We start from the raw sequence: 9113 nt of genomic DNA, 5'->3' as shown, positions 1-9113 counted from the left end.
AAAATCCCAAGAGTCTGCTGAGAAAAGAGAGTGAATGCGAAGTAGACTTTAACACGGCTATGGGAGCGAGCCGAGTGTGGGCTAACCGGGAGAATTGCTTGAAAGAAACGCGACACCGAATGAGCGATCAGAACAAAGCCTCAATACGGGATTCTCGTGGTGTTTTTGTTGCTGCCTTGTCTTTTGCACAGAGTAAAAGACAAGGCAGCCATCGAATAGGGCCCGATTGTTCCTAGTTGGTCAGCTGAGGAGCAAGGGGGGGGGAGCAAGCGTCTCAACCAAGCAAAGCTCACCATGGGGAAGGTGGCTATGCCAACAAGCCTGATGCCCTGCTCCCGCAGTGACGGATAATCGTACTCTGGTTTCTCTTCATAACGTACAAGTCTTTCGCCTTTTACTAAAGATTTCTGTGGAGAGCAGCACTAATGAGTTGTTTCTATTTTTGGCAGGCTTTACCTTTGCGGGTGAAGCCCTTTCTGTCTGTGCAAAAGAAATCTTGTTACTGTGCAGAGTGACTTCTCTGAGTAGAGTCGCCTTACTTGTTGCGACTGTGCCGATGTTCGAAGCTGGAGTGCAAAGTTGTTGCTTGAATGGTGCTTGCTGGAGCGTGTGGGAGTGCAAAGTTATACCATTTAAAAGGGCTGAAGAGTGCTCAGTGCAGCGGGTGGGCGACACTCTGGCCACCTTGAAAACCGAGGTTACATCCACTACCAGGGGCAGCCCAAGTTCTGCCGCAAGTGTGGTGAGCATGGGCACCTGGTTGAGGCTTGTACCAAGGTGTTATGTGGGAAGAGCAGAGAAATTGGGCAAACTTTTGGAGAGTGTCCAAATGGCAGGAAATGTAATCTCTGTGGAGAATTAAATCACCTCTTCAGAGATTGCCCTAAATCTTTTGCCAACAAATTAAAGACGGTAAAGCCACAGTCAAGCCAACAAAGAGAAGGACCAAAGGTGGCAGTTGGTGAACAAAGTGAAGAGGTTGACCCAATAAATTCAAACTTCCCGCCAAAAGCTTGGATTGGAAGTGAGGAGCAAAAAGGGGAGGGGCCTGTAGAGGCCTCACCACTCAGTGTTGAAGTCTGTGAGAATTCACAGGCAGAGGGTGGAGCTACGCTAAATGAGGAGGAAAAGCAGACAGGTGAGTCTAGTGAAGATACTCACCTCCCCGAAGGTCAACAGAAGGTCAATTTGTTGATAGGCATTCATTTATTTCTTCACTTCTGATGAAGTTTCAACAATAAACAACAAACTTTGTATTATTAGAAAGAACCAGAATCATTCTTCAGGAATCCGAAAATAAGCTCTATTTTATGAGTTATGCACGAATTCGGATTCTCCTATAAAACGAATTCATTAACTCAAACCAAGTTAAGACTGCTTTGTCCTTCATATTTATTCATGTCTAATCAAGTTTCAACGATAAACAACGTTGTACTTTGTAGAATGAGAAAGAACTTCTTCAGCAATAAGCATCTCTCGACATATGACGAAGTACAGATTTTGCTATAAAATTAATTCCTTCTATCAGCCTGACTTAAAACTGTTTGTCCTCCTTATTTATCCACTTCAAATCAAGTTTCAACAAATAAAAAAAAGTTGTAGTTTGAGAAAGTACAACTTAATCTTCAGCAATCAGTATAAAAAGAGGTGCAAATGCCAACCATACATACCTACAAGGTGGAGCGGAAGTATTCAGCTGCAAGTAGGTGTGAATGTTCGACTATAATTTGTAAAAAGCGGGTAAGAAAAGGTTCGAATGCCCGACTATATATTAACAAAAGCGGGAGGAGAGGTCTTCGGATGAGAATGGGTGAGAATTTCCAACCATAATCTATAAAATACGGTGAAAAAAAATATGTGAATGCCTCATAGAACACTAAAAGCGGAAGTGTTCGGCTGCAAGAAGGTGTGAATGTCCGACTATATTTGGTGAAAAGCAGGTGAAGCAAGGTCTGAATGCCCAACCTTATATCATCAAAAGCGAGATCAGAGGTGTTTGGCTGCAAGAAGGCCATAGTTTTCCAAAAGCGGGTAGGGTGCGAATGTCCGACTAAATATCAACAAAATTTGGGGCGGAGGTCTTCGGATGCAAGTGGGTGTGAATATCCCACCATACAAGTATGGTGGAGAGGAAGCTGTGAATAGCCGACCATAGTTTGGAAAAAGCGGGTAAGAAAAGGTTTGAATGCCCGAACATACACCATCAAAAGAGGGAGCGGAGGTGTTCCACTGTACGAAGGTGTGAATGTCCGACCATACTTGGTAAAAAGCGGGTAAGAAAAGGTTAAAATACCCGACTGTACACAATCAATAGCGGGAGCGGATGTGTTCGGCTACAAGAAGATGTGAAAGTCCGACCATGGTTTGTAAAAAGCGGGTAAGAAAAGGTGCGAATGTCCGACAATGTATAATCAAAAGAGAGAGCGGAGGTTTTCGGATACAAGAAGGTTTGAATGTCCCACCATAGTTTGTAAATAGCGGGTAAGAAAAGGTTCAAATGCCCGACTATACACCATCAAAAGCGGGAGCAGAGGTGTTCCGCTGTAAGACGGTGTGAATGTCCGACCATAGTTGGTAAAAAGCGGGTAAGAAAAGGTTAAAATACCCGACTGTACACAATCAATAGCGGGAGCGGAGTTGTTCGGCTACAAGAAGGTGTGAAAGTCCGACCATGGTTTGTAAAAACCGGGAAGAAAAGGCTCGAAAGCCCGACTATACACCATCAAAAAGAAGGTTTGAATGTCCATCAATAATTGCTTTAAAACAAGAAAGTAAATTTTCGAATATCAAACCGCACATGATCATAAGCGGGAGAGGAGGTGTTCGGCTGCAAGAAGGTGTGAATGTCCACCCATAATTCATGAAAAATGGGTAAAAAAAAAGGTGCGAATGCCTAACAATACATTATCAAAAGCAGGTGTGAATGTCAGATCATAATTTGTAAAAAGCTGATCAGAAAGGGTGAGAATGCCCGACTATACACCATCAAATGCGGGAGCGGAGGTGTTCGGCTCTGAGTAGGTGTGAATGTCCGACCATAATTGCTGAAGAATGTGTTAGAAAAGGTAAGAATGCTGGACCATACATCATCAAAAGCGGGAGAGGTGGTGTTCAGCTGCAAAAAGGTGTGACTGTTCGACTAAAGTTTGTAAAAAGTGGGTAAGACAAGGTGCGAATGCCTGACAATGTATGATCAAAAGCGGGAGCGGAGGTGTTCAGCTGCAAGAAGGTCTACATGTCCATCAATAATTGCTAGAAAATATGAAAGAAACTTTTCGAAAATCAAACCGCACATGATCATAAGTGGGATAGGAGGTGTTCAGCTGCAAGGTGTGAATGTCCACCCATAATTCCTGAAAAATGGGCAAAAAAAGGTGTGAATGCCCAACCATACATCATCAAAAGCAGGAGTGGAAGTGTTCGGCTACAAGAAGGTGTGAACGTCCAACCAAAATATGTAAAAAGAAGTTAAGAAAAGGTTCGAATATCCAACCAAACATAATCAAAAGCGGGAGCAGAGCTGTTCGACTGCAAGTAGGTGTGAATGTCAGATCATAATTTGCAAAAAGCTGATGAGAAAGGGTGAGAATGCCCGACTATACATCATCAAATGCGGGAGCGGAGTTGTTCGGCTGTGAGTAGGTGTGAATCTCCGACCATAATTGCTGAAAAATGTGTTAGAAAAGGTAAAAATGCCGGTCCATACATCATCAAAAGCGAGAGAGGTTGTGTTCGACTGCAAGTAGGTGTGAATGTCCAGCCATAATTACTCACAAACGGGTAAGAAAAGGTAGTAGCCAGACCATATATGATCAAAACAGGGAGCGGAGGTGGTTCAGCTGCAAGAAGGTTTGAATGTCAAACTAAAGTTCAAATATATTAACAAAAGCGGGAGGAGAGGTCTTCGGATGAGAGTGGTTGAAAATTTCCAACCATAATGTATAAAATGCGGTGAAAAAAAAGGTGTGATAGAACACTAAAAGGTGGAGCGGAAGTGTTCGGCTGCAAGAAGGTGTGAATGTCCGACTATATTTGGTGAAAAGCAGGTGAAGCAAGGTCTGAATGCCCAACCTTACATCATCAAAAGCAAGATCAGAGTTGTTTGGCTGCAAGAAGGCCATAGTTTGCCAAAAGCGGGTAAGGTGCGAATGTCCGACTAAATATCAACAAAATTTGGGGCGGAGGTCTTCGGATGCAAGTGGGTGTGAATATCCCACCATACAAGTATGGTGGGTGGAGAGGAAGCTGTGAATAGCCGACCATAGTTTGGAAAAAGCGGGTAAGAAAAGGTTTGAATGCCCGAACATACACCATCAAAAGAGGGAGCGGAGGTGTTCCGCTGTACGAAGGTGTGAATTTCCAACCATACTTGGTAAAAAGCGGGTAAGAAAAGGTTAATATACCCGACTGTACACAATCAATAGCGGGAGCGGATGGGTTCGGCTACAAGAAGGTGTGACAGTCCGGCCATGGTTTGTAAAAAGCCGGTAAGAAAAGGTGCGAATGTCCGACAATGTATGATCAAAAGAGAGAGCGGAGGTTTTCGGATACACGAAAGTTTGAATGTCCTACCATAGTTTGTAAATAGCGGGTAAGAAAAGGTTCAAATGCCCGACTATACACCATAAAAAGCGGGAGCGGAGGTGTTCCGCTGTAAGACGGTGTGAATGTCCGACCATAGTTGGTAAAAAGCGGGTAAGAAAAGGTTAAAATACCCGACTGTACAAAATCAATAGCGGGAGCGGAGTTGTTCGGCTACAAGAAGGTGTGAAAGTACGACCATGGTTTGTAAAAAGCAGTTAAGAAAAGGTTCGAATATCCAACCAAACATAATCAAAAGCGGGAGCAGAGCTGTTCGACTGCAAGTAGGTGTGAATGTCCAGCCATAATTACTCACAAACGGGGGAAGAAAAGGTAGTATTGCCAGACCATACATGATCAAAACAGGGAGCGGAGGTTCAGCTGCAAGGTGTGAATGTCTGACTATAGTTTGTAAAAAGCGGGTAAGACAAGGTGCGAATGCCCGACAATGTATGATCAAAAGAGAGAGCGGAGGTGTTCGGCTGCAAAGTCTGAATGTCCAACCATAATTTGTAAAAACCGGGTAAGAAAAGGCTCGAAAGCCCGACTATACATCATCAAAAGCGGGAGCGGAGGTGTTCAGCTGCAAGAAGATGTGAATGTTCGACTAAAGTTTGTAAAAAGCTGGTAAGACAAGGAGCGATGTCCCGACATTGTATGATCAAAAGCGGGAGCGGAGGTGTCCAGCTGTGAGTAGGTGTGAATGTCCGACCATAATTGCTGAAAAATGTGTTAGAAAAGGTAAGAATACTGGACCATACATCATCAAAAGCGGGAGAGGTGGTGTTCGACTGCAAGAAGGTGTGAAAGTCCAACAATGGTTTGTAAAAAGCGGGTAAGAAAAGGTTAAAATACCCGACTGTACACAATCAATAGCGGGAGCGGATGTGTTCGGCTACAAGAAGATGTGAAAGTCCGACCATGGTTTGTAAAAAGCGGGTAAGAAAAGGTGCGAATGTCCGACAATGTATGATCAAAAGAGAGAGCGGAGGTTTTCGGATACAAGAAGGTTTGAATGTCCCACCATAGTTTGTAAAAAGCGGGTAAGAAAAGGTTCGAATGCCCGACTATACACCATCAAAAGCGGGAGCAGAGGTGTTCCGCTGTAAGACGGTGTGAATGTCCGACCATAGTTGGTAAAAAGCGGGTAAGAAAAGGTTAAAATACCCGACTGTACACAATCAATAGCGGGAGCGGAGTTGTTCGGCTACAAGAAGGTGTGAAAGTCTGACCATGGTTTGTAAAAACCGGGAAGAAAAGGCTCGAAAGCCCGACTATACACCATCAAAAAGAAGGTTTGAATGTCCATCAATAATTGCTTTAAAACAAGAAAGTAAATTTTCGAATATCAAACCGCACATGATCATAAGCGGGAGAGGAGGTGTTCGGCTGCAAGAAGGTGTGAATGTCCACCCATAATTCATGAAAAATGGGTAAAAAAAAAGGTGCGAATGCCTAACAATACATTATCAAAAGCAGGTGTGAATGTCAGATCATAATTTGTAAAAAGCTGATGAGAAAGGGTGAGAATGCCCGACTATACACCATCAAATGCGGGAGAGGAGGTGTTCGGCTCTGAGTAGGTGTGAATGTCCGACCATAATTGCTGAAGAATGTGTTAGAAAAGGTAAGAATGCTGGACCATACATCATCAAAAGCGGGAGAGGTGGTGTTCGGCTGCAAAAAGGTGTGACTGTTCGACTAAAGTTTGTAAAAAGTGGGTAAGACAAGGTGCGAATGCCTGACAATGTATGATCAAAAGCGGGAGCGGAGGTGTTCAGCTGCAAGAAGGTCTAAATGTCCATCAATAATTGCTAGAAAACATGAAAGAAACTTTTCGAAAATCAAACCGCACATGATCATAAGTGGGATAGGAGGTGTTCAGCTGCAAGGTGTGAATGTCCACCCATAATTCCTGAAAAATGGGCAAAAAAAAGGTGTGAATGCCCAACCATACATCATCAAAAGCAGGAGTGGAAGTGTTCGGCTACAAGAAGGTGTGAACGTCCAACCAAAATATGTAAAAAGAAGTTAAGAAAAGGTTCGAATATCCAACCAAACATAATCAAAAGCGGGAACAGAGCTGTTCGACTGCAAGTAGGTGTGAATGTCAGATCATAATTTGCAAAAAGCTGATGAGAAAGGGTGAGAATGCCCGACTATACATCATCAAATGCGGGAGCGGAGTTGTTCGGCTGTGAGTAGGTGTGAATCTCCGACCATAATTGCTGAAAAATGTGTTAGAAAAGGTAAGAATACTGGACCATACATCATCAAAAGCGGGAGAGGTGGTGTTCGGCTGCAAGAAGGTGTGAAAGTCCAACAATGGTTTGTAAAAAGCGGGTAATAAAAGGTTCGAATGCCCGAATATACATCATCAAAAGCGGAAGCGGAGGTGTTCGGATGCAAGAAGGTGTGAACGTCCGACCAAAGTTTGTAAAAAGCAGTGAAAAGCGAGAAAAAGCTTTTCGTGAGTTTTGCATGATTTGGGGTTTTGCTTATAAAATGCATTACTTCACTCAAACTATGTTAAAACTGATTTGTCCTTCATATTTACCATGTCTAGAAAGATTTAAACAAAAAAACAACGTTGTACTTTGCAGTAAAAGAAAGAGCAAATCTAAAGTTTCAGGAATCCGAGTATAAGCCTGCTTTCATGAGTTCTGCACGATTTCGGATTTTGCTATAAAATTAATTGCTTTGCTCAAACCAAGTTAAAACTGCTTTGTCCTTCCATATTCATCAATGTCTAGATCGACTTCAACAAAGAAAAACATTGGACTTTGCAGTAGAAGAAGTTGAAATCCATCTACACATTGATAAATATGAAGGACAAAGCAGTTCCCACTTGCCCATAAGAAAATAAGCTTATTCTCGGATTCCTGATCCTTCAGTGTTGCTCTTTCTTCTACTGCAAAATACAATGTTGTTCTTTGTTGAAGTCGATCTAGACATTGATAAATATGAAGGAAAAAGCAGTTTTAACTTGGTTTGAGTGAATGAATTCATTTTATACATAAAATCCGAAATCGTGCAGAACTCATGAAAATAAGCATATTCTCGGATTCCTAAAACTTTTGATTGGCTCTTTCTTTTACTGCAAAGTACAACGTTGTTTTTTTGTTTAAATCTATCGAGACATTGATAAATATGAAGGTAAAAGCCGTTTTAACATAGTTTGAGTGAAGGAATTGATTTTATAGATAAAATCCCAAACCATGCAGAACTCCTCAAAAGGGGCGTATGGCTTAATCACAAGTGTGGCTCTTTCTCATTCAGGGTAGTATGAGGAAGTTTATGCTTGAAATATATGTAGAAATGGGTACATATGAAGGACAAAGCAGTGTTAACTTAGTTTGAGTGAAGAAATTCATTTTATACATAAAATCCCAAATCATGCAGAACGTATGAAAAGAAGCTTATTCTCGGATTCCTGATCCTTCAGTTTTGCTCTTTCTTCTACTGCAAAATACAATGTTGTTCTTTGTTGAAGTCGATCTAGACATTGATAAATATGAAGGAAAAAGCAGTTTTAACTCGGTTTGAGTGAATGAATTCATTTTATACATAAAATCCGAAATCGTGCAGAACTCCTCAAAAGGGGCGTATGGCTTACTCACAAGTGTGGTTCTTTCTCATTCAGGGTAGTATGAGGAAGTTTATGCTTGAAATATATGTAGAAATGGGTACATATGAAGGACAAAGCAGTGTTAACTTAGTTTGCGTGAAGGAATTCATTTTATACATAAAATCCGAAATCGTGCAGAACTCATGAAAATAAGCTTATTCTCGGATTCCTAAAACTTTTGATTTGCACTTTCTTTTACTGCAAAGTACAACGTTGTTTTTTGTTGAAATCTATCTAGACATTGATAAATACCAGTCGAAACTCTGCTGCCGCTTTTGATAATTTATGGTTGGGCATTCTTACCTTTTCTTACCCGCTTTTTACAAATTATGATCTTACATTCACACCTACTTGCAGTCGAACACCTTCTCATCCACTTATGATCATGTGCGGTTGGGCTTTCGCACCTTTTCTTACCCATTTTTCAGTAATTATTGGTGGACATTCAGACCTTCTTGCAGCCGAAAACCTCCACTCCTCTTTTGATCATACATTTTCGGGAATTCACACCTTGTCTTACCCGCTTTTTACAAACTTTAGTCGGACATTCAAACCTTCTTGCAGCTGAACCACCTCCGCTCCCTGTTTTGATCATATATGGTCTGGCAATAGTACCTTTTCTTACCCGTTTGTGAGTAATTATGGCTGGACATTCACACCTACTTGCAGCCGAACACAACCTCTCCCTCTTTTGGTGATATATGGTCCGGCATTCTTACCTTTTCTAACACATTTTTCAGCAATTATGGTTGTAGAATCACACCTACTCACAGCCGAACAACTCCGCTCCCACATTTGATAGTGTATAGTCGGGCATTCTCACCCTTTCTCAACAGCTTTTTGCAAATTATGATCTGATATTCACACCTACTTGCAGTCGAACAGCTCTGCTCCCGCTTTTGAT

The 9113-nt window shown here is 41.9% G+C and overlaps 1 non-coding gene across 1 annotated transcript; it reads left to right on the top strand.

The window, feature by feature from the left end:
- The first annotated feature begins 353 nt into the window (after positions 1 to 353).
- LOC140274184 (U5 spliceosomal RNA) lies at positions 354 to 467 on the top strand. The gene has a single exon (XR_011908160.1). It is a non-coding gene; the product is annotated as a U5 spliceosomal RNA (small nuclear RNA).
- Positions 468 to 9113: the final 8646 nt, after the last annotated feature.

This window comes from Leuresthes tenuis, unplaced genomic scaffold, assembly GCF_036924035.1.
Source record: "Leuresthes tenuis unplaced genomic scaffold, fLeuTen1.0.hap1 SCAF_17, whole genome shotgun sequence".
Taxonomy (NCBI): domain Eukaryota; kingdom Metazoa; phylum Chordata; class Actinopteri; order Atheriniformes; family Atherinopsidae; genus Leuresthes; species Leuresthes tenuis.
This window is presented reverse-complemented; position numbering and strand designations above follow the sequence as displayed.